This window comes from Pelobates fuscus, chromosome 6 (assembly GCF_036172605.1).
Source record: "Pelobates fuscus isolate aPelFus1 chromosome 6, aPelFus1.pri, whole genome shotgun sequence".
Lineage (NCBI taxonomy): Eukaryota > Metazoa > Chordata > Amphibia > Anura > Pelobatidae > Pelobates > Pelobates fuscus.
In genome coordinates, this window is record NC_086322.1 from 194,624,314 (window position 1) to 194,651,686 (window position 27,373).

The following is a 27,373-nucleotide window of genomic DNA, read 5'->3' on the forward strand; positions in this document are numbered from 1 at the left end:
ACCCCCCCCCACACACAGAACCCCCCCACACACACAGAACCCCCCACACACACAGAACCCCCCCCACACACACACACACAGAACCCCCCCCACACACACAGAACCCCCCACACACAGAGAACCCCCCACACACAGAACCCCCCCCACACACACAGAACCCCCCCACACACACACAGACCCCCCCCGCACACAGAACCCCCCACGCACACAGAACCCCCCCACGCACACAACCCCTTCACGCACATAGAACCCCCCCACGCACACAGCACCCCTCCACGCACAAACAGCACTCTCTCCACGCACAAAAGGCACTCTCTCCACGCACTATGCTAAAATCCACGGGTTAGGGGGCGCAAATTACTTGCCTTGCCCCGGGTGCTGACAACCCATGCTACGCCACTGTCTCCAATTCATTTCCTCTATTGTTCACATGTTTCACAATCAGAAATGTGTTAAATGTGAAAAAAAAAATAATTATACGAACTCCCATGGAAGGTAACACGTTACATGTCACCTGTTTCTCCCATGCCTAGTGATACCACCATACAGATTAATGATTTATCTTATTCTTTAAATCTTTATTATGCACTGTTATCGTCGTCATCATCATGTCCAATCTATCTGGACTGGATTCTTTTTAAGCTTTTTTAGAGTACAAATAGGTAGCTCCTTGTTTATTTATTTTTAGACTGTCCGCTTTGTCATAACAACCAATTTACAATAGCACATTTAACATTATTTAACAATAATAATTATTAAGGTAACCTATGCATGCAAAATGACAACAGAATTCGCCTTTTAAATAATCTGACTGCTATTTTTTTAGTACTAGTCTGCTTGAACAGCCCATTGCTTAACATCTAAACTCTGAAAGGATTCTATGCAAACAACCGCCTTGTCTCACCGCAGCCTTAACTGAGACCAAATATCCAAACTAACAGAATTCAGTGTTTTAGCTGAGGCAGGGACACTGAAACCAGACTAAATATAATTTGGCTATCAACACCCTTAGTTAATCTTTGTGCAAGAAAGCAAATGTTAAACTTGAAATGGGAGACTGGGACAGGCCAGTCATCCTTTGTAGGCCTTTTCCTTCTTGTCATACCGCTGGGATGTACTTTGTATTCCTGTGCTGCAGGTCACTGATAGGCTATCACAAAGCCCCTTCTGTTTGCATGCTGTACCTGAGTTTTTCCACTAGCCAGCAGCTTCCCCCTAAACAATAGCTGCTGCTGTCAAAGCAAAACAATTAAGTGGATCTTATACAGGTATATTTTTCCCATCATATGCATGACAGAAAGTCTAATGGGTCTTGTTAATTTCTGTAGTAGCTTTTAAGGGCCTATAAAGTAGCCCATTATCAGTTCATCTGTGTTCTCAAGATGTCTACCTGAATGTCAGAGGGCACTAGAAGTCGGTTTGTTTTTTTTATTCCTCCAATCGGCAACAGGGAGATAAGATAATTAGTTGGGAAATGAAAGTGAATCTATTTGCATCCTTTTCCACTGGGCAAATGAGCACATTATACGTTCTTTCTCCTATGTTCTCTCTCGCACTAGTGTGGATATTGTTCCCTTGCAAGTCTAGTGCCTAATTGCTTTCTTGTTGTTAAGTGATATCTTCATTCAGTATCTTTACTTCCCTACTTCCTATTACACACTTGTACAGTTTGTGGACTGACCGAGCAAAACATAAATAAACACAATTGTTTTAATAGCTACACCTCCATCAGTGCACATGGTAATTGTTTTAAATAGATATCTACAGGGATTAATATGTGATGAACATCACATCACTTGTTTTCTTAATATATAAAAAACACACTACCCTTTTTCTATTGCTATTTATCACACACGCTGATATGAAATTTGAAATGTATCATCCTTTTCTAGTTTGCACTTATTTGGCAGTGAGCTATTTATATATATATATATATAAAACAAATACAGGTCAGTGTTTCAGTTCATGATCAATACGGTTGTGAAAAAAGTCCAGTCATGGACTGAAAGTTTGACATGTATTTGTCAATTACTGCACAGTTTAGCATGGAGGCTTAGCACGGAGGTGAGCACAGACCACATGTGCCAAGTCCAAGGAAGTTTATATAAATATATCATATACATTCACTGTTTAGTGAAAAAGTAAGTGTGCTGAATCTTGTATCTTGTATGAATTGGCCCCTACGATATTGTATGCATGTCCAGGTCAGTGCAGCCCTTGTGGTTTCCTATATAAATATATCCTGTTGTCCAGGCCAACAGCCTGGTTTTGCACCCCTACCTGTCACAGGTGCCTCATTCTAGGGCCCTATTTAACTTTGCACTGTAGGGAGTTCCAGAAGGAAGGATTTTACAAGTATGTAGATTAATCTCATACGAGCAGGCTATAGGTTGCTTGGATAGGACCTAACTGTATACAGAAAATGTCCAAGGCATAAAAAGTCCAGAGGACACAACAAAGTCCCTATATGGATACTATGTATTATTCAACATGATTAAAAAAATCAGTTTATCAGATAATAAGTCAAATATATAGCAAAACCACAACAGAAAAGTACTTCAAAAGCTTCATACTGCTCAGCAACTTACAGTCAGATAGTTAAAGGCAAACTCCAGTGCCAGGAAAACAATCAGTTTTCCTGGCACTGGAGAGCACCTCTCCCTCCCACCCACCAATCCCCAGTTACTGAAGGGGTGAAAACCCCTTCAGTCACTTACCGGAGGCAGCGGCGATGTCCTTCGTTGCTGTCTCCTCCTCTGCGCCGCTCCTCTCTGTGATTCCGTCGGCCGGTGGGCGAGACTGATCCCGCCCACCGGCCGAGGAGACCTAATGTGCATGCGCGGCAATGCCGCGCATGCGCATTAGGTCTCCCCATAGGAAAGCATTGAAAACGAATTTCAATGCTTTCCTATGGGTAATTAAGCGACGCTGGAGGTCCTCACACAGCGTAAGGACGTCCAGCGACGCTCTAGCAAGGAAAATCCTTGCTATAATCCAGAAAGTGACCTCTAGTGGCTGTCTAGTAGAGGTGGAGTTAACCCTGCAATGTAATTATTGCAGTTTATAAAAAACTGCAATAATTACAGTTGCAGGGTTAGGAGTAGTGGGAGTTAGCACCCAGACCTCTCGAATTGGCAGAAGTGGTCTGGGTGCCTGGAGTGTCCCTTTAACCATTTGTGAGTAAAATATATCCTAGGGATTCCTCTTAGGTGGGGGGTTACTGATTTCAATATATTGTCTAATTTCATAGGTCCTATAATGCTTAGCAATTCTAATGGTTGGTAAACCCATTGTGAACAAAATGTTTTTCACTCACCATAACCACTTTAAGCAAGAGTGACTTGGATCTACTTTGCTTAGCAATTCTAATGGTTGGTAAACCCATTGTGAACAATATGTTTTTCACTCACCATAACCACTTTAAGCAAGAGTGACTTGGATCTACTTTACTTTCGTACCTCCTACATATATTCTGAGAGTTGGTTAACCATTTGTGAACAATATACATTGACTATTTCCCCAGGATTCCTTTCAGGTGGGGGTTTATTGATTTCAAATCATTGTCGTAAGACTTCAAAAGTTTCATACGGTTCAGCAACTTCCAATCAGTTTGTTAGCCCTATATGAGTAAAATATATCATATACTGTAATTATACAGCGGCTAGTATATACCAAAAGTGGTGCAAGGATGGACAGCCAGTGAACCGGTATCATGATCATGGGCGCCCAAGGCTCACTGATGCATGTTGGGAGCAGAGGTAAATCAGTCTGGTCAAACATAAGAGCTATCATAGCCATGATAGAAAGTTGTCAGAACACACAACACATCACAGTTGGCTACATTTGGGGTTGCATAGCCGTAGATCAGTCAGAGTGCCCATGATGACCCCTGAAATGGGACATGAGTGACAGAACTGCATCGTGGAACAATGTAAGCAGGTTGCCTGACATAAAGAATCATCTTTTCTGTTAGATCACGTGGATTGCTGTGTGCGTCACTTAACTGGAGAAGAGATGGCAGCAGGATGCATTATGGGAAGAAGGCAGGCTGGCGGAGTCAGTGTTATGGTAGCACAAGGGGTACCTTCACCATAGTATATATTATTAATGTTGTGGCTGATAAGTGTATAATGACTTTTCCAAACAAAATAAAAGAACATTCAACATTATTACAATTAAAATAGTAAAAACAAAACATTAGGAAAAAAATCAATGCATATGTGACGGACCACCTGGCACCCCGACTGGGTGCCTCCGCCAATCGCTGCTTCTTTGACTACTATAAGCACCGCACCGGACACCGTAACCCCTTAGCCACCGCAGCTTGGCTGAGGTCTCGCTGTCCTCCACCCACCCTGGACCTAAGACATGGATCCAGCTTCCAGTGGATGGACCTCTCCTCCTCCAGAGAGTATAGCAGGTATAGCTGTGTAGCTCTTACAATAGCTAGTGATTATAGCCAGTATAGTAATCCAAAGCAGGTATAGCTGGTATAGTGAGTATAGTTGGTATAGCTGTTCCCTACAATCACAAGACGAGGGTGCGTGTTAAGGGTGAAGTGAACTGACTTTAATGGGACCACACTTGGCCTTTTAAGGAGAGTCCCCATACAAGGGGCACTCCCCCCTGGACCTGAGAGTAAAACACAGTAGAAACAAATAAACAATCATATTGTCTCTCAGATCCAGGACACTGCCATACAAACTAGGTCAATCCCTCCTCTGTACCTGGGAGATAATTGAGTCAAGTACTGCATTAACTCAATTATCTCCAGACACAAAAACACACATTTTTATAAAACCCCCAAAATACCTTTAAAACATACAAAACCCCCACAAATCCCCTGATAGCCCTGATCTGGGTGAACAACATATGCAAAAATCACCCAGATCGATTCAGGGGTTCAGGAATTTCCACACGCATGGTCCCATGCCCAAAACAGTTCCATAGAATAGCGGCTAAGTGCCGCTGGGGACCGACCGGGAACCGACCGGGAACCGCAAAATCTTCCTGCCAAAAACAGTTCCATAGAATCACGGCTAAGTGCCGCTGGGGGACTGACCGGGAACCGCAAAGTTTTCATATCGAAAATAGTTCCAGGGCATTCGCGGCTTAGTCCCCCTGAAGTCTATTCGCTGTTTTGGTCCATGCGAACGTCCGCCAGTGAGCTAGCGTTCGGTTCTATGGAAAGTGCTGAACCAAGGAAACCAAGGGGAATAAAATATGGGTCTTTACAGTCGCTGTCCTGGCCCATAGTCTTTTGGCAGGTGGCTGGCAAGCAGACTTCTCCAAAAGCCTGTGGCGAGGTTCTGTTCGCCACAGCATATTATCTTATTCATGTAATTAATGCTTTGGAATGGACTGTATACTAAGACTTTTTAACTAGAGACTATGTTGAGGAAGCAAATCAAATTATGTATGTTTCAATAATATCCCGTGCATTGTGTCTTTACAATATTACACCCAAATTGTGTCAAGTGATGGTGTGTTTATGTTTGTGAAGATGAGCTCATCTTTCTTTTTTAAGTTAAATCTATCTATCTATCTATCTATCTATCTATCTATCTCTAGCTCTCAATCTCTCTCTCTCTCTCTCTCTCTCTCTCTCTCTCTCTCTCTATCTATCTATCTATCTATCTCTCTCTATCTATCTGTCTATCTATCTATCTCTAGCTCTCAATCTATTTCTCTTCTGTAAAGGTAATAGCTGTGCTTTCATATCCAGCATTCTTGCACTCTGGAAGAATTGTGGATACATGATCTTTCAGAGCCACTGTATCAAAAGTTACAACTATTCAAAAGTTTTTCTTGGTACATATAAGTGATGCACAAAAGTAAATTTCTAAATCTGTGAAATTCATTTGTGAAATAAATAACTATACATGTAGCGATCTGCAAAACGACTTTTAACAGAATAACTTTGCTTTGATTGCTGAATTGCTTCTCTCAACAGAAAAGGGGATACTGTCTTTTATTCAAGGCTGTCTATTCTTTGCCATAAACATGATAGTGCTTATGCATAAAGATAGGTGCCTAACAATGCTTCACTGACATTTAAGTATTTCACTTGCTTAGCAGCAGAGTCTGATTTTTTAATGTGCAGCTTGGCTGATGGGTCAAATGCAAAGGAGCTACTGTGTGACATTCAGTGTATCTTCTGTGCTCCAGCCTGCAAAGTGAGTGCTTCCTTGTTTCGGGTATCACCTAGGGACTGGGCAAAAGGCTTTTTGCAGTTAACCCAATCTCATGACCTGCACCACATTGTCTTTCATTTAAAGGAAGTTTAGTTAGCTACCATACTTGCCCATTCCATTAAGAGGAATCAAGTTCACTTGCAACATGGACGTAAATCAAACCCTGTTTTGCATGCTTTTTTTTTTTGGTTGTATAGTTAAAAAAAAGAAATTACCCTGAAAGACACTTTTGTGCAATGATGTGACCACAATCTACAATTACAATGCCACATATTTACTGCATTTTTACATATTTAATGTTGCAAAGAAATTACTTTATTGACCAAGCTATGCAGTTTGTAGTATATGGGGATTATTTTGCATTACAGATTTACTTTAATATGCACAAAATTGTGGTGCATATAAATGAATGCGTGTGAACATATACACAAACATACTTGAAGAGTTATCAACATATTTACTGAACCATTGAATATTAAACATATTCACATCAAAGTGGACATGATAAACATATTTCTAATGATTAACCATTACACCAAAACATTTTCAAAGTGTTTTAGCATTATCAGCTTCAAAATGACTGACACCTCTCCTGAGTTGATTATGTGTGGAGTTAAAGAGACACTATAGTCACCAGAACAACTACAGGTTATTGTATTTTTAATACATAGTATTGTACAGTAATATATACAGAGTATAATTATTCCCTTCAGGCGTTTTACAGCAAACACTGTCTTTTCAGAGAAAATGCAGTGTTTACATTACAACCTAGGGACATCACGGGTGTCCACTCCTCAGATGGCCACTAGAAGTGCTTCCTGGGCCAGTGCTGCATACTGTGCAGCTCTGATATTCAGTGTCTCCACACTCTGCAAGGAGACACTGAACTTTCCTCATAGAGATGCATTGATTCTTATCGTTATCACATATTGTTGTTAATATGAAGTCAAACAGAAAAGTTAGATCTTTCCAAGATGTACCCATTTTGTTTATTGTTGACCTCACCATTTTGGAGTATCAGTTGCAGGATTGTGTGATTAACTATGATAAATTAAGCTAAAAGAACACTCCATGCACAGTAACAAAGAACATTACATTTTTTATGAATAAACTCTTCTGAATACAATAGAAAAAAATAACTGGTGATGAATTTATGAATGTCTTAAGAAGTTATGAACATTTAAACCATAGATCCAAGTGTCCTTCCAAGACTCTTCAGGTTGACAGAAGGCTTTACATAACAAAACCTGGCCCAGTGAACAGTACAAGTTTTGTTAGTATCTGCATTGGAATAAAACAGGGAAATACATAAATCCTGAATTGTTGGTGGGCCTTAAGGACTGATTTGAGAGCCACTGCTGTTAGTTTATAACCCCCATCCTGTTTGAAGGTGTTTGCTTTCCGCTGTGTACCTATTGAAGCTGTCATTCATTGTGCACTCAGTAGGGGGCGATAAGTACTGTCTATGGAAAGTGATGCAGAGAAGTGTTTGTGTCACTTTGCATTTGTTTAAAGCAGGGGTGCCCAAATGGTAGATTACCAAATGTCTTAGAGCTACAACTCCCATGTGCATGCCTCTAGAATGACAAAGCATCATCGGACCTTAAAACATCTGGGGATCTACCTTTTGGGGCACCCCTGGTTTAAAGAAATGCTTAGCATCTTCCAAAATCATTTTATTTTTGCTTTTCTGAGCAATATGTAACATTAATAGCTACCTCTGGCAATAACTGCTTTCTTTTAACTCTATAAGAGACAACAGCCTTCAGACATTTGCCGCTCTTCAGCCCGGCTCCAGGTCATCGCTACTTGTGGGCGCCAAAAACAATCTGTCACTTGATGGTGAGGGCGGAGCTTAACGCGAGAATGCTAAGCTCAGTGTTTGCCATTGAGTGACAAACGGGAAGCTCCAGTGATGCCCTTTGAGTGGCTTGATGTGTGCATTTTGACACACAACTGCTTTAGTAGTTTGCTGGCGCCACAGCTGCACAGCGCCCCCCATCATTTTTGCATCCGGGGCAGCTGCACCATCTGCCCCCTTGTTTGTTACACTACTGATGGAATGACAGGACAGGACCCCAAATTCGAGATGATCCAGTTGAACCTGTGATAGTTGGGAGGTATGTTATTCATTTTTATTATAAGCAGCCAGCAGATCTCTGACCTTCCTGCATGACTGTCCTCATCAAAGTGTGTCTTACTTATTTTGCATACTATTGATTAGTAAGTGAACCAGCCCTTTAGAATTTGATTATATTTTCTGTTCCTTTTCCTTTCAGTCAATCAGGCCACTATTTATTTCTCACTGCCACTTTGTTATTTCTTTATTCCCTTTTTGTCCAGTTACTTTGTAAACAACTCTACTGTATCAGATCATCCTATTGCCTTCAGCATCTGGCTATCTGAGCTTTAATTTGTCAAAAACTGAAGCACTGCAGGGTTTATTATTCACAATTGTTCTACCAGTCAAAGGACATTCATAGATTCATATGTATATAAAAAAGTTCGCTATGAGGCTCATACAAATTGTGCTGAGCATCAGGAGGACGTAAACCACACAAATAACAATCTTTTTGTAATACTCCCTTTTCCTATAAAGATAGGTCTAATGCGTATTCTTCCTTTATTGAACAGTCAGTTTAATTTAGAGTTTCTTACCTCCTGTTCTGTTGAAAGTCTTCTAGAGCTTGCAGGTGCCTCCTGCATGTGACTGACATTCAATTACCAGAGCAGGAGATAAAAACTGTGCTGTCAGATCTGATTGAAAATTAAACCATTTTTAACGTGGTCTGTGTGAGACTGCATTCCATTTAAGAAGGCCAACAAATTAGTCACTGAGAAAAACAGAAGTGAAACACAACAAATATATATTTTTTTGCTTGAAAAAATTAATAACTCTATTTGTTGCCAAAGAAAAATAAATTTTAAAAAATGGTGTATGCTAAAGAATATGGCTAGGCCACAACAGTTGAAAAAATATATTAAAAGGTGACTCTTCATGGTCAAATCCCTCCATGGTCAAATCATGGTCAAATCCCTCCATGGTCTTTTCTGTATATTATCTCCATGGCAATAGTATATCTATCTGTTAATATCTTCAGCAGGTAAGGATTCCCTTAAACTGGTTCGCATATCAGTGAATTCAGTGCAGTGACCTACTCAATTGTCATTATCTATTGAATATAATTCAGATTACATATCTACTAACAGCTAACATTGATATACATCTGAGAAGCTTTAGCGACAACATGGCAAAAGATCATGGACCTCTTTGTATACATTTTCGAGAGAAACTGTTTCTAATGTTTTTATTTTTTGTACCTAGTACATTTAATGCAATGTTTTTGTGTTAATACATCTTTCCATGTTATCAGATTTAATGCTGCCTTTCCATGTTGCAAAACATATTAGATATACATTCTGATCTACAACATTTGTATCTGAATTGTTGATATAAATAACACATTATAAAGATAAATCTCAACAATATGGTCAGATGTTCTAAAAGATCTTTAAGAGATTCTTATGAGTTTTTGTTTCTTATTTTTTCCTTTACTTGTTTTTAATCATTTATTGCATTGTATTGTTTTGATCCCAGGCTTTGGATGACAAATTATATTTTAACAATCTTTGAAATAACTCAAAGTAAATTAGTCACATGTCTTGTAAACACAGTTCTGTATTCTCTGTGGTCTTGTTCCTTTGGGGAGGAATAAATGTATTTAGTTGATTTAAAGGTTCTGTCTTGTTCTTTTAAATATTCTTTTGACGTTGTACTGTTCTGCTTGTAATAGACTGTTATTGCCCTCTATTGAGTTTGCAGTATGAAAGTAAATCTTTTGTGATGTGATTGTGCTTTCCCAAACTTAATATTACAGAAATGGTTCTTTATAACTCTCTTGTTTTACTGCAGAAAACAGTGTACATTTTCAATTTTACTCTTTCATATTGCTCTGTCTTCACTTACAAGTAAGTCAGTACGTTTCCATATAATATACTGTTCAGCCTGCATGGACTGCATAAACTCTTGTAACATTTCTGTCTGTATGTCCATCCTTCCATGTTTGTGTGTATGTATGTCTCTGTTTTTATTCTTGTTTTTGTATTTTTCTTCTGCTTGCTGTCTCTGTCTGTCTCCTGTGACTCATCAAAACAGTCAAAACATATGCCTACTTTTTAAACCCTTTAATGTTTTTAACCCCTTAAGGACACATGACATGTGTGACATGTCATGATTCCCTTTTATTCCAGAAGTTTGGTCCTTAAGGGGTTAAACCCTTTAATAGTATTAGTCATTCTTCTCTATACAAAAAGTGTAAGAAGTGTAGAAAAAAAATCCAAGTATAATTTCCCCTTGATGATGTGAGCATAGTAATTGTTTGTTTATTAAAAAAAAAAAAAAAAAAAGTTTTGTATTGTTTATTATTGTGCACATCTCATATGCATGCAGGGCCAGCGCGTCCATAAGGCAGCACAGGCTGCCACCTTAGGGCTCAGTGGCAGGTGGCCAGCAGGAGGGAAGAGCACAGCGCTCCTCTCCTGCCGGTCACTTTTTGTAGCCAGTTGCGGTTCTAGACTTGGCGAGGCCTTAGGCGAAACTCATACACAAGGCTCCCACTAACACCATTATTGAAAAAAAATAGCAGTTGACTTGTGTGTGTATAAGAAGCTGTAGATATATTGAAGGGGGAGCTTGCAGCACTGGATATAGAGAGCTAGTCTCTGTATACATCGTTGCCTTGTCTACCTGAGTGTGCCTGAGAGTGTCTGTCTGTATGTATGTTTCTCTGAGCATGTGTATGTTTGTGTACTGCCTGTGGCCTTTGGCACTGAGTGCGCAGAGTGGTGCTCGTGTGTGCAGAGAGTGGTGCCCGTGTGTATGGAGGGGGGTGACAATGTGTATGGAGGGGTGACAATGTGCACGGAGGGGGTGCCAGTGAGTGCAGAGAGTGGTGTTAGTGTGTGTGGAGAGGGACAGTGACAGAGGGAGAGTGGGAGGGTGACAGAGTGAATGTAGCCCCATGTAGCTAGAGCGCAGCTAAGCGAAAAAAGGCCTTGACGGGGGTTAGGAGGCGGGCTTAGGAGGAAGTAAGCAAGGAGTGGAGTTATGGGTAAGTAGGTTTGGCTATTTAAATAGGCAGCCATTTTAGGTGAGTCATTTCTAATTTCCTACCTGGTTGAGTTTGTCCCACCCACCCTCCCTGGTTTTGTTACGTGTGGGGTTATCCCGTTTTTTCACAGCGGCGGGATGGGGAACTGAAGGAGAAGAAATAGGCTCCCCAGGATGAACGTGATGGAAAACAAACAAGTTGTGGTCATCGGTGGTTGATAGGTTTCGAGTCCTGTCGGTGGCTCAGAACCTGGTGGGGTAGGGGTATCCGGGTATACCCCTGCCGTGGTTAATGTATGGTTGGCACTTTAAGTTGGTGTATTGGAATAATGTTGGTGTATGTTATATATATATATATATATATATATATATATATGTGTGTGTTATTTATATGGGGGTCATTGCCTTTTATATGTTAACAGAAGGAATAGGATGCGAGGGCGGAGTATGGGGGGCAATGACCCATGTTTTGCTTGTTAAGTTATTATTATTATTATTATTATTTGGTTAATAAAGCTGTGGACAAATTTTCCCATATTCCCTAGTGTCTGTGCGTTATTGGGTTAGGATATTGGGTTGGTTGTCCTGGATTCCGACTGCCCAAATGGCGACTATACACCTGTCAGGGGGGGTGACAGAGTGAAAGGGAGGTGACAGAGTGAAAGGTGGGGTGACAGGGTGAGAAGGGGGTAACAGGGTGAGAGGTTGGGTGACAGGGTGGGGGTGTCATAGTGTTAGTGGAGTAAGAAGGGGGTGACAGGGTGAGAGGTGGGGTGACAAGGGGGTGACAGGATATGAAGATGGGTGAGAGTGTTAGGGCGGTGTCAGGATGTGAACGGGGGTGACAGTGTTAGGGCGGTGACAGGATGTGAAGGGCAGGAGGGTGATAGGGGGTGACAGGATGTTTATGGGGGTGACAGGATGTGTAGGGGTGGCAGTGTTAGGGGGTGACAGGATGTGAAGGGGGGTGACCGTGTTAGGGGATGACAGGATGTGTAGGGGGTGACAGTGTTAGGGCAGTGACAGTGTTAGGGGGTGACAGTTTTAGGGGTGACAGGATGTGAAGGGGGTGACAATGTTAGGGGCGTGACAGAATGTGAAGGGGGTGACAGAATGTGAAGGGGTGACAGGATGTGAAGGGGTGACAGGGTGAGGGGGGGTGACAGGGTGAGGAGGGGGTGACAGGATGTTAAGGAGGGTGACAGGGTGAGGGGGGGGTGAAAGGATGTTAAGGGGGTGACAGTGTTAGGGGGTGACAGGATGTGAAGGGAATGACATAGTGTAAGTGGGGTGACAGGGTAAGGGGGGTTGAAATTTACCTTTTTTTGTTATTGCAGGATTCCAGTGGGCTCCCAGTATCCCTGGTGGTCTGGTGGATTTTCCGGTCTGCAGCTCTGCCGGATGCAGAGCTGCAGACCACATGGGGAATGTCTTGCGATCTTCAGTCAGAGCATTGCAGTGGTAACCCGTGGCTGGAGAGCGCGAGACACCTCAGTCTGCAGCTCACACCCGGCGGAGCTGCAGACTGAGGCTGGCTCTCCCAGGGCAGACTGACAGGAGGGGCCTCGCACCCAGCGGCATAAAGGGCAAGCTGCCGGGCCCCCTCCTGTGTCGGGTCCTTGGTCATAGACCGAGAACCCGACATGTCAGTCTACCTTCAGGCGATTTTGGCGGCCGCGAGGCCCCTGACAGCGAGAGGCCTAATTAGAGAGCCGCCTCTGCTTGTAGCGTGGCCAAGCGCCAGCCTGCAGTGCCGCGGACTGTGTTGAGAGGGGCAGGAATTTGAAGACATCATATCACTGCTCTCTCTGTAACACACAGCACGGCCAGCACCCAGCAGTGGCAGAGATGTAACCATCCCCCTTCTTATCGGCATGGGAGGAAGTGATGTCCTCCCAAGAAGACTGGAGCAGTAGAAGGCAGAGAGGAGGGGGGCTGGGCTAGGCCAACTCCTCCAACTCCCAACTACCTCAGGCAGCACTCTGGATCCCAGGTAAGCCACCCTCCTGAACACACAAGGTAGGAAACAGGAGGGTAACTACAAAAAGTTTGACCAGCATTTGTGTGTGTGTCTGTATGTCTGGAACTTGTTGGCCCTTAATCCCTTTACTACCGAGCTCTTTTTGATTAAAAATATAATAGCATAACATTTATTTTAAGCATATAAACCATAACAAAGAGATTTTGTGTATATATTGCTTTGCATGATCACCTGCGTGATCAGTGGGACCACATGCTGGCGGTTCAGCATTACAGAATGATCTTCCTGTCATGATGAATACAGCCAGTAGGTGACCGTTACATACCACTAGTATTGTTTTAGGTAGGAAATCCATGTCCAGTACTTATACTAGCATAAAAAAAAAACCTTAGGGGCCGGGATAGTGCTAGGTTAGGTTTAGGATTAGGTGTAGAGTATAGGGTTAATGCTTGGTTATGGTTAATATTGTTTTAGTGTAGGTTAAGGATAGGTAGATAGATAGATAGATAGATAAATATTTGGTTAGAGTTAGTACAAACTTAGAGGTAGGGCCAGGCCCGGACTGGCCATCGGGCACACCGGGCAAATGCCCGGTGGGCCGCGATGGTCGTCGGGCCGAGGCCGGCAGGGGAGATCACAGGATCTCCCCTGCCAGCCCCAGCAGGGCCAGCGCGCTACCCGAGCGCCGGCCCTGCTCTGAGCCTCCATGGGCCGGTGGGGAGATCAAAGATCTCCCTCACCGGCCCAGAGACACTGACAGGCGGCCGCCGGCTGTGGGGTGTGAGGGAGGCAGCAGAGAGGACCGGCGGAGCTCTATCCAGCAGCTCCGCTGGGTCCTTTCGCGAGGTCTGAGCGTTGCCGCGGGTACCGCGGCAACGCTCAGATCTCGCGAGAGTGAACTCTAGCCGGCAGGTTAGAGTTCACTCTCACCACTGGACCACCAGGGAAGGCAGCTGCAGAAAGGATCCTCCCCAGGCAGAACGGCTCCCCCCCTCCCATGCTAAAGGTAAGAAGGGAGGGGGGGATATAACTTTTTTTTTTTTTTTTAATTATTAATAAAAAAAATATTTAAATTAAAAAAAATCACACCAACAGCCCCCTCACACACACACATCACCCCCAGACACACACAGCCCCCCCAGACACACACAGCCCCCCCTCCCCCAGACACACACAGCACCCAAACACATACAGCACCCCCAGACACACACAGCCCCCCCAGACACACACAGCCCTCCCCCAGACACACACAGCACCCAAACACATACAGCACCCCCAGACACACGCAGCCCCCCCAGACACACACAGCACCCCCAGACACACACAGCACCCAAACACTCACAGCGCACCCAGACACACAGCGCACCCAGACAGACAGCACCCTCAGACAGACAGCACCCTCAGACAGACAGCACCCTCAGACACACAGCACACATCACCTTCAGACACACACAGCACCCTCAGACAGACAGCACCCTCAGACAGACAGCACCCTCAGACAGACAGCACCCTCAGACAGACTGCACCCTCAGACAGACTTCACCCTCAGACAGACTGCACCCTCAGACAGACTGCACCCTCAGACAGACAGCACCCTCAGACAGACTGCACCCTCAGACAGACAGCACCCTCAGACAGACCGCACCCTCAGACAGACCGCACCCTCGCTCACACACATACACATATATAAAATAACCCTCAGTGAGTTAACAGACAAAGAAAATTAGAAACCTAGAATGTGACGGCAGATAAAAACACCCTCACACACAGCACCCCTCTTAAATACACACACACTGCGCCCCTCACACATACAATACGTCCAAATATATATATATATATACACACACACACACACTACAGCACCCCTCACACTGCTCCACCACACACATTACGCTCCAGATACACGCTAGATCCCTTACCCTATATGCACTCTTAATCCTCTATATATACACACACACACACACACAATCTCCTATACACACTCTGGGTCCTTTACACACTAGATCTCCTACACACCCTCTCTACAACCCCTACACACACTACGTCACCTATGCACACACACACACTACAGCCTGTATGCACACACTCGCTACATCCCGCTACATCCCCTATAACACTATGCCCCCCCTATACACACACTATCTAGCCACACATATTACACCACAAACACAAATGAAATTGACCTATTTACACAATACCACACCACACTCTACACACACGCAATTTCACAAGCAGGCTCCAAACACATGCACCATACACTTTCCTGGCCCAATTGTCCTCTGGTATCCCACTTGTGGAGACACCAGAGACAATTTAAAAGCAAACACAGCGCAAGCCTTTTTTTCTGGGCTCTGCGCATTGAACCAACTTGCTCACTTTGAGAGGGGGTGTGCTTGTCATTAGTGATGACAAAACACACCCTCTCTGGCCCTGCCCCCTTCTTAGGGGGCCGCTCTGATTGAAAAATGCCCGGGCCTAATTTTTTTCCCAGTCCGGCCCTGGGTAGGGCTGGTATAGAGTTGGGGGGTGAGTGGAGACTGGTATGGGGTTATCATTAACTTCCAAAATTTATTTTACATCCTATACATGTGGTCATTTAACAATCAGGACTGATTTGTGAATCAATTGTAAGTTATTTTTTCTTGATGTGTAAAAAGTATTATTAGCAAAAGTGTGAAAACTTTGTTAATGTCTCCAATTTTTCACAATTTTATTCACACTCAGTACTTAGGTATACATATAAGTTTTTAAAAAAAATCTCTTTCTGTCCTTTCAAAAACAATATGTATTTGGACACTTAAAGAAAAAACCCATAAATTATGGTGGAACAAACACATATCACAAATTCTAGGTTTTGTTTTGGTTCTGAACTACAATTGCTACTGTCCTTACGTGATTAAAGTTCAATTAGCAGAGAAGGAGATAAAAATTTCTAAAATAAACAAAAAGTGCTGTGAAATCTTGTTGAAAATGCAACTTTCATGCTAGCTGTATGAATCAGTCAGGGATTATGTGACTAGGGCTGCATACATAGAAATATCTAAATGGCAGATAATTGCCCATGGAGACTGCAGGTACCTGATCTATACACCAAAATTGCTTCATCAAGCTTGATTTATTTACATATTTGTAAATCTTTTTTTTTTCCCCATTAGTTTTGTCGAGTTATTATGCATTTTAATTTGGCATCTTTGGAACTGGAGAAAAGAAAAGTTAGAAGAAAGAAAACTTCTGATGAATAAGTATAATTTTATTTTACACAAACTAACTTTATTGCCCACCTCACTATTATTAGGGGGAGGGGGAGAGAGGGTCATTTAAAATTTAATGGGGGGGGGAGTGGCTATGGTATAGCCATGGAGGAGTGGGTATGGGGGAGTGGCTAGCCACCTGGGGGTGGATGACATGCCATTATTTGGGCAAGGGATAATAGCAAGTACGCCCTTTTTTAATGAATATGATCTAATTAGACCTCCAACCTGCCACCCATGGGTGGAAACAGGGGGTTAAACAAGTTACACCCTGAATATTATAATTAGGGCACCCATCCACCACCAATGTGGCCAGAAAAAAAACTGGTTCCTTCACCCTATATATTATAATTAGAGCCTCCAGCACCTGCCAATGGATGGTCCCGGAGTGGAAACACTATGGTCATCAGAGGGGGCCGGTCGCGCTGTATAAGCACTGACCAGGCCCCCTGGAAATACATAGCATGGGACACCCATGTGGCCCCCGGTTGTTGTACCACATGAGCCGGGGCCGCATTACTTAGCTAGCGGGACCTGCGCCACAGGTCAACATGCAAAGTATATTGATGCATACAATGCTTCTCTATGAGAAGTTTACTGTCACACATATATAATCACAGTATATGTGGGACAATTACCGTATTTTTCGTTCCATAAGACGCACTTTTTTCCCCCTGCAAAAGTAAGGGGAAATGGTAGGACGAAAATGGAATGAGAGTATGGATTAAAAAAGTGTGGTCCAAACATCCTGGAGGGCTTCTGACTCCAGGATGCCTTATTAGTACTTGACCAGTTTAGAGCACATAATAGCGAAACTACAAAAAAGTGCTTTACAGAAGTGAAGACTCATCTAGCTGTAATTCCTGAAGGTCTTACCAGCCAGTTGCAACCTCTTGACGTTTCCATCAACAAACCATTTAAGGTCTTTATGCGAGAAGAGTGGAACAAATGGATGGCTGCTGGCAATCATGATCTGACACCTACTGGACGAATGAAGAGGCCCACTATCACCCAAGTTTGTGAATGGGTGAAAACATCATGGCACTCTGTGAAGGAGGAAATCGTTGTCCAGTCATACAAAAAATGCTTTGGATAGCAATAGCAATGCTTTGGATGGAAATGAAGATGATATCTTATATGAAGATAGTGAAGAAAGTGATGTTAGCGATTGTGAGCAACTGAGCTTTATAAATTCTGACTCTAGCAATGATGAGTTCTTGGGGTTCACAGAAGACTAGAAGAGTACTCAAACTTTAAAGTCTCTCTTCATTTATTAATGATAGTGATGATGGTTCTTAATGCCACTGTTGACTTAATGCCGCTGTTAATTTTACATGGTTGAAATATTATTCTGATATACCGGTAGTTTATACCAGTAGTTTATTAAATAATTTATTCCAACATTTGATTCAGAATATTTATTTTCTCGGTTTCCTCCTCTAAAACTAGGTGCGTCTTATGGTCAGGTGCGTCTTATGGAGCGAAAAATACGGTACCATCTCATAGGATAGCATTAAATTGTGGTCTAAAACTGCTAATTTATAATATAATAGATCACAACATAACTTCATTCAAATTGTGTTCTGCCTCTAGCTTAGGCTTTCTTAATCAGAAATAACATGTTTTTCCAATTAACTCTGATTTAAATGGCACCTTCTTAATGTGCTCTATTGGATGCATAGAAACAATAGTTGTAATTCAATGATCTGCAGAGGAAAATTAAATTGTTCATTTTACACATAGAGACAGAAAGGCAGACAAAAAAAGAATGAAACAGATACAATTGCCTATTAGAATTTAATTCAGTTCCAGTATCAGAAAAGTTTTATAAACGTCTATCAGACAAATAGAAAATTTTGTGTTTAAATTAAATCTTTTTGATTCCCTTAGTTTCTTGTACCATAAACGTGATGAAGAAACAAGCTGTAATGAAAAAGTAAACCTGTGAAGTTCTTTTTGTTATTGAAATGTGCTCTTTTCCATTCCTGAAGCCTCTGGATAGGTCAGGTTTCCATAGTAATGTTTCCAAAAGCAGACTTAATCAGCTGGATACATTATTACACTTTTGTCTTCCTGCCCCCCAGTCGTAAGGTGTGAAAGGCCAATACACAGGGGTCAGTGTAGAGGTTTGGTAAAGTTCCCTGGAGTCCACCCCTCAAACTGTATATAGTCAACAAAACAGGGGAATTTTGATATGAAAGTATTTTCTTGGTTCGGAGCTACTGCTGTTTGCATGCTATCTGCCCCTTTCCTGCTTAATTGTTCATTTTGGTCTTTGCACGGGGATAGTTTTTTCATTCCAAAAAGGTTTGACTTTTTCTCTTCTCCCAGGTGAGTGTTCTTTGACTGTGCTCAGGTTAAAGGTCTTTTGTCTTTTTTTTTTCTTTATAGAATATGATCCTCACTCTTTTTTTTGTTTCAGGATTTGTTTCTAATAACTTTCTGGATCAGATGGAATTATCTGCACTGTTCCAGTCTTAATAACATAGTTCCAAAAATTATACTATTTATTTAAAATCTGTAATATGTGTATCTTAGTAAAAGCATATTTTTTAGATACTGTAATTAAAATGTTGTCAATTGAGGTTTACCTCTTTATATTGTACATAGACCCTGGAGGCAATTAAGGTGCCTAATATTAGCTTGTCTCAAAAATGCCTTTATAATTCTTCACTTTTAAAGAAAAAAATATAGTTTGTTATCATTTATATTGCTTTATTTTTAATTTTATTTTTATTTTATTTTGCTTCCCTCAAGACTGTGCATTATAATGACCAAATAAAACGGGAGGCAATTCCAGGGCAAAATTATAATCATAAGGGACTTTTCTACTGATTTGTATGGTGGTCACTCCCATGTAGCATTTTGCTCTACAGTTGCAATTGTTTGATATGATAAATGGAGATGTATATATCCTTAAAAATTTAAAGTTAAGGCGAAATACAAGAAATTAAAATGAGCAATAAGAACGAGTATCTTAAAACTAATTGACCATATCATGGAGGCTGCCATTTTGTATAGTTTCTGTTTTAGGATTCTGTCAACATTATCATGAATATGCCTGCTGATATCTAATCATATCAGTGGCGGTGTCTTGCTTATGAGGATTGTGCACTTACAAAGTGTGTTCGCATTGAATGTTCATAACTTTAATGAAAACACACTCTGTATGTGCATAACCTGTATAGAAACCACTGTAAATATAAGTCCTGGACATTAAAACAATATATCACTGCCCCCGTGGACAACAGAATTGAAAATGGAAGATTCCACTTCCTGCTAAATTATTTTGATGATAATACTTCTTTAATAACCAAGTATGATTTTGTATAGATAGTGATTTCCAGGAATTTCATTTGATTTTATTATTAACATAAGATTTAGTGAGTATAGGAAGCTTCAGATTTTTCTATTGCTCTGCATAGTTAAATGGTTAGATATACATATGACAGGAGGGTTAACAAAGTGACGTAAAAAGAAATGAAGGCATGTAATACAGTAATTTCATAATAATCTCTGAACTGATTAGAAAACAACAGTTTCTTAAGTTAAGCATTGCTGTATTGTGTTACAACTGTATCATGGATTGTGTCAATTGAAAGTGGTTATGCATTTTAAAAATATAAAATAATCTCATTTTCTATATATGTTGAGAAGTTCTTAATGAAATGCCAAACTAGGGAATACATGAGATATATTTTATTTAAATCAAGTGTGAGAAATAATATTACAACTAAGACAACTATACCTTATATATTGTTATCTCTTAGGAGCCATACAAGATTATTTAAATGAATAATCAAAGCACCAAAATAGCTTTAGCTTATTGAAGTGGTGTTGGTAAATAGATAATGATATTGCAGTGTCACAGCTCAATTCTCTGCCATTTAGAAATTAAATCGATAGATTTATGCAGCCTTAGCCACACCTTCCCTGGCATTGACTCACGCAATCTCCTTGACAGCAAGCGGTTTTTTTTACAGCACAGTGTGTTTAATAAAAACTAAACAATCCGGGGGCGGAGCCAAGCAGGCAAGCAGCCCAGACGTGCCTAGCCAGAGCTCCCACGTCTGGGGAGGAAAAACGGGGTATAACGCCGGACCAAAGCCGCTCGCAGCTAAGACACCATAATACCTCTACTCAGAAGGGGCTACCGATTCGAACGGTGCCCCTCACGAGCCCCTGCACAGCCATACCGACGAAACAAGGCTTGAGGCCTACCTGGAACCGAGCCACGGGGAGACGGCCGCTCCCTGGGACATCAGCGGTAACAGGAGCCGCGGCAAGACACCCCCCCCCCCCCGACCGGCGGGGGTTATCCCGGTCACCATCAAGCAGCCTGACTCACCTGACTCTCTCCACTGGACAGCACGCTGCACATACAGACAAGCTATGACAAGCAAGATGGCGGCAGCTGACCGCGAGAGGGAGACTGAAAAGCAGCACGAAACGCTAGAAAAGCGCCTGGACGACCTGTTTCAGAGATTCTGGCAAAAGCTCGAAAGCAAAGCAGAACTTCATAAGCAGGTACAGCGGGGAAGCACACCCCCTGGGGACAGACATCGCCAAGGGGAGCCCCCTAGGTTAAAACGAGCACCCAGTGACAAGCATGTGGCGGGGCCCGTCACCACTACCATGCGTGCCCTGCCGAAGGGCCCACGAGGCCTCCTGAAGGGCCAACCACGTAGACCCCGACACTCCCTGAGGGCGCGAAAAGCTCCCAACAGACGTGCACAGCACAAGCGGCGCACCAACGCCCCGGGAGGGGTAAAAGCTAGGCGAACACAAAGGGGACAGCATCAAGACCACCCGCGACTTCACCGAACCTGCTTCCATACTCCAGGGACGGCACCGCAAACGAGCTCCATACGCAGGCAAACACCCACAAATATCTCCCACAGGCTGCACCACCGGGACACGTGGAACCAGCTCCCTGCTGCACCACCGACAGACCGGCTGAAACCGGCCTCACGCATGGGCATAGGCTAATCAGGTTCACCTGGACTACCTACACAGCTCCAAATATACCACACAAGGACATAAAAGCTCATAATTCACCTACTGGCTGCTGTAATGTATGCTACAGCCTACCGCTCGTCATTTCTAGTTTAGTGCATTGTCTCTCACCTGTTATTTGTTTAGATCTTAGCCACACATGAAGATAACAAAACTTGACTCAAATAGAGTGCATATAACTAATCTATGCTATTAACTGTTTATGTATCACACATGCACTGTTCATTTACTATTCCTATATTAATTTAAAAAATGTGCTGTCATTTAATGCCATGATATTGTTTATTTTGTGATATCTCAGTGGCTTGTATCTGCTGTCGTGGCGATATAGGCATGTTTGTTACTCTAAGCACTACAAAAATAAAGAATTTAAAAAAAAAAAAACTAAACAATCCGACTATTTTTCGAAAAGTGTATGAGTAGAATTGAGCAGTTGGCATGCATAACACGATCTATACACCATAACCAATTTAAAACAGCCTAAATCTGTGTTGGTGCCTAGAACGTCCCTTTGAGAAAGATATGTTACTTCCAGAGAAGTGAGAGACCCATGTTCATTTACCCCAGTTAATGTGATTTCAGCTTTTACTATGATACATAATGCAACAGAGGTAATTAAAAAAACGTGCTTACCTCTGCTGCACGTTTGCACGGTGGCATCTTTCCGATCCCAGGAAGCCTCAGTTGTGCATATTCAGAATCTAATGAAGAAGTGCTGTACATGAGCATGCCCACTTAGCATTTCCTCCAGCAGTGCCATACAAGTACGTGTTCAGCTCCAGAAGATGCATGGTATGGACTTGTTACTGTTAGCCCAGCAAGAAATCAAATTAATAGCACCATATTTTACCAATTATTTTTTCCTGCTGTCTGAAAAATCAAAAGCACAAGATATGGATCTTTTTCCCATTTCCCAAAATTTGAACTAGACAAAGATGGATCATACGATTTCAGTATGTGTAATTTGAGGCATATAATTGGGATTCTGGGATGGAGGGGTGTTGCTAAAGTTTAAATTGATTTAATTTGTTTAGATATATTTTAGAATATGTCCAAATATATTAATTACACATAGTTATAAAGTAATACAATCATTCACACCAAACAGTTTGAGCCTCTGAAAGATGAAAAAGAGGGATATGGATTCCAAAGGACTGCCTCGCCATAACAGAGACACTTGACAGGTAACTGAAAGAGGAGCGTTGATAGGAATTCATCACTGCTGATATATTTTTAAACCAGAAGAGGGTGGTGAAATGTAAAACAGTTACTGCATAACTGAAATACAATCATAATCAAAAATTAATCCATAGTTTAAAAATGAGTGTTCAGCATTTTAAAACGTGCCACTGTCAGAGTTAGTGGTGCCCGATTTATCCCACTGTTATGTATTTTCATATCTGGCCTAAGAAGTTCAAGTTGGAAGTCACAAATCTGTGTGGGGTACTGAAAGATAGCAGAGAAAATGTTTTGTCTGCTCTCACTTCTGCTTCGGCTTCCACAAAGAGTTCTGACTAGTTGTTAATACTTACATCTCTCCATCACCCCAATCTACTGGTCAACATTGCTCTCATTGCTCAAGTATCTACTGTACCTTCAACATCCAACTTCACACATCCAACTTTGAAGAAACTTAATTTGCATATAGTCCTGGTAAATGCTAGACTTGTGCACAGGGAGAACATTTTTTTGGTTGAAACATTTTTCCAAAACTATTTTTCTTTTGAGATAGCGGAATTTCAGACACATTGGTTCAGTTCAGCAGACTTTTCAACAAAAAACTGATTTGGGAAATGAGTCAAACGAACCAAAAATAACACAAAAATCAGCCAATCAACATACTGCAAAATATATACATAATATTATTATATTTATATTGCAGTACACTGAGTGGAGCATTTGTCAACCATTTACTTCACAGATAAAGTGAAAAGTAATCAATAGGGGGAAAAACAGGAGAAGCATCTATATTTATCGGTTATATATTTATAAAATATATGTGAATATTAAAATATATTTTTAAAAATTACGCTTCTTTTTTCCCCTCTGTTTTTCACTTGATCTGTGAATAAAATCAACTTTTAGTGACCATCCTCTAGACATAAAGCATCTTTTTTCTCCCCATCAGTCATCACTTTTTTTGGCGCCATGAGCAGAATTAAGAATTACAATTTAAATCATGCTCGGCCATTACGTGCTTTGTTTTGTTTGTCTATCGGATATATTTAGACTTACCTGAAATGGGCTCAATGAAACAAAGTAAATGGTGCCAAAACAATTTTAAAGGGTACCTGTCATGCCCCAAACAACTTATGCTTGTTAGATTGAGCATAACCTTTATATATGTATATGTATTTATAATTTATATTTCTGTGTGTGTATACACATTAGTATTTTTGCATTTGTTCTCATGTGTGCATAGTGTTAGTATGTATGTGTACACAGGGCTTTATTTGCCATGAGGCAAACAAGGCATTTGCCTAGGGCAGCACTTTCACAGGGGTGGGAAAAAATGCCGCCCTAAGTGCCCAGGCGAGTCCTTTTTTTGCCTCATGTCCTGTGGGGGAGCAAGATGTGGCCGGCTGGCTCATAGTGTAGGCGGGCAGCGAGGGAGCGCAGTTCCCTGAGCTCTTCCTGCACCCTCAGGCGCTATTTTATGATGCTTGGAGATGGAATATGACGTCCCTCTGGCCCTGGCAGTACGCGAGGGAGCAGAGCAGGAAGAGCTCAGTTCCTTTGCCACCTTCATTAAGCGCCTGCCCACCCACCCAGTCGAGCCCCCCCACCCAGCCAGCCAAGCCCGCAGAAGCCAGCAGCCCCAGGAGTCTGTCTGCCCAGCCAGACCAGCCAGCAGCCCCAGCAAGGAGCCCAGCCAGCCCAGCAATGGTAAGTGTATAAGAAAGTGTGTGTGTGTGTGTGTGTATGGCTGTCAGTGAATGTGTGTATCTGTCAGTGTGTGTGTGTGTGTGTGTGTGTGTCTGTCAGTGAGTATGACTGTGTCTTTCAGTGAGTATATCAGTGTCTGTCAGTTGGTGTGTCTGTTTCTGTTAGTTAGTTTGTCTTTGTCTGTCAGTGACTATGTCTGTGCCTGTCACTGTGTATGTCTGTCTGTCAGTATGTGTGTCTGTCTGTCAGTGTGTGTGTGTGTCTCTCTGTCAGTGAGTGTGTGTCTGTGTCTGTCAGTGTGTTTGTGTCTGTGTCTTTGAGTGAGTATGTCTGTCTGTCAGTTAGTGTGTATGTGTCTGTCAGTGAGTATGTCTTTGTCTGTCAGTGTGTCTGTCTGTCAGTGTGTTTGTCTGTTGGTATGTGTGTGTATGTCAGGGAATACATGCATCTGTCAGGGAGTGTGTGAGTGTGTGTGTGTCTGTCAGGGAGTGTGTGCGTGTCTGTCAGTGAAAGAGTGGGTTGTTTAAACAGTGTGTGTGCCAATGACTGTGTATATGTCAGTGAGTGTTTGTCAGTGCATGTGTCAATGAGGGTGTGTGTTCGTTAGTCAAACAAGTGGCCTTGACACAAAGTGGTGGTGCAAATTTAGATTAGGGGGTGCCTGAATTTAGTCGTGCCAAGGGCAGCACAAATCCAAGATACACCACCGTGTGTACAGCTGTATGGATATATTGGTGATTTGTATGGATTATTAAATTGTTTTTCTGTAGTATATAAGAACATAAATGCATAAATGTGTTGCGTGGATACATGTATGCAGTGTATAGAAGCATATTTCTGATTTGTTAATGTATGACCATAGTTAGTGTATGTGTCAATTAATGTAATATGCATTTACATGATTGTGCTGTACTGATTGTACTTATTGTATGTATGGGGGCTGATGTGTACTATAGTCATTGCTGTCTGTCACCCATGAATAGTGGAAGTTTGAGGGCATGGCTTAATTTTGGATGTTTGTATTTTTGTATTACCCAGCCATGCTACAGTGATGCCACCCACCCCATGTGTTTTCTATTAAGGGTTAATAAGTGTGTAGGGGTATAGAAAAATACCCCTTTCTGTCTCATTAGAAATTTTAAGAAGCAAGGTGAACGGTTAGTGTAGGACTCATCTAAGAGGTTTGCTTTGACGTAGCAGGTGAGCTGACCCTTGGATAGCCATTTAAGTGTTACTTAGGGATTTGGGATAGTGAGCAAGTAATGTATTGTATGTATAGGGATTGTATGTATTGGGGCTGATGTGTACTATTGTTATTGCTGCCGCTCAGGACTTATTCTTCTGTGTTAATGTAGTAAAAATGGTCATCCCCACCTTCCTACCACATCTCTTACTCCTGAAGAATGGAGACAATTGAGGCAATTGTACACGTTCTCATCAAAACAAAACCTGGAATTTTACTATATGTCTGTTCAACCATATTTTTTGTCTTTATTCTCTTTTTATTGTTTTTCAAAAATAAAGGTACAGTTGTATACATCGGTACAATTTTTTACAATATTTGAGACAGATAAATTCAAGACATTAAATTGGTCATCAGTGAGCATTGAGGTTGCAATATATCATACAAATGTCGTATGTGAGTAGCGTTTTATAGTGATGCCCATTTGTGCTTTTGCCTGTAGCTGAGGTTACGTAGGTAAGATAGTTAGTATCACTCACATAGGTGAGTATGTTACAGAATAAAATATCATCAGAGAATAATAATTAAAAATATGTTATTAAAAATTAACATAGTATCAAAAAATAAAAACAAAGAATAAAATTAAAGAGAGAATGATAAGGAAAAGATTAACTCAGCACATGAATGTTGTCACAATGGTCAGCAATATTTGGTTTTCAAGTGTGTGCTATATGTTCAATACATAAAATAGACTGTTAATGGTGAGAAGATATTACTCTTTGTATGTACATATGTCTTTAGTCCTCTCGCGTATCTTGTGTTTACAATTGTTCTATCTTTTGTGATTTTGTATGTGTTGCGTGTGATTTGTGATGTCAGGAGTTGAGCTGTGACCCTATAGATTGGCTTATATGTGTTCATGTCTGCTGTTCGTAACTATACCTAGTTTCATACCAACTTGAGAATATGTGCAAAATAAAGATAAAGATAACAATAGAAACAAAATCATAATAATATGAACACCTATCGGATAAACATATAATTGCGCGTCTGGTACTATTGTATTATTCTTAATTATCGTTATGCTTCTATGGGAGATTCACGTCAACCTTTGGGGTAGAGGAGTTACCGCCTGCTCCCCAAGGGTTGTAGTTTGTCGACACGGCTCCATGGGGGCGATAGCAGTTCCGGGTTTTACACCTGAACAGTGAGTGGGAGGGTTACCGGTCAGGCCCACCGTCAAGGTAAATATATAACCAATTACTGGTTTGCAAAATATTACAGCCAAATATATAATGAAGTGCAGAAAGGAGGAGTATCATGGATTGGTCTAAGACCCTGTGATACAATATTGGCAAGGAGCCATAGGAGCATGGTGACTCATTTGTCTAATAGGGTATGCTCCATATGCATGTGGAATTCTGAGCATATAAACTTATAAAAAATTGTAAAAATTATTTTTAAAAAAAAATCCATTTTTTTTTTTTTTAATCTTAAAAATGGAAACCGATTAACCATTTCCCTGTCAGTTCTCTCTTTCTTTAGTAGGAGACTATTGAGAATATATAATATGATCAAATAACTTATCCAAAATATACTTTTAAAGAGTAGAATGATAACATATAAGTATAACTACATATAGGAAAGCATTAATAGATGAACAGGATACTTTTACAGCGTTTCGCTGTCACGTCTCAGGGCTGATCAGCCTTCAAAGACAGGTGTTATTTAGGTGGGTTTAAGTCTAATCTG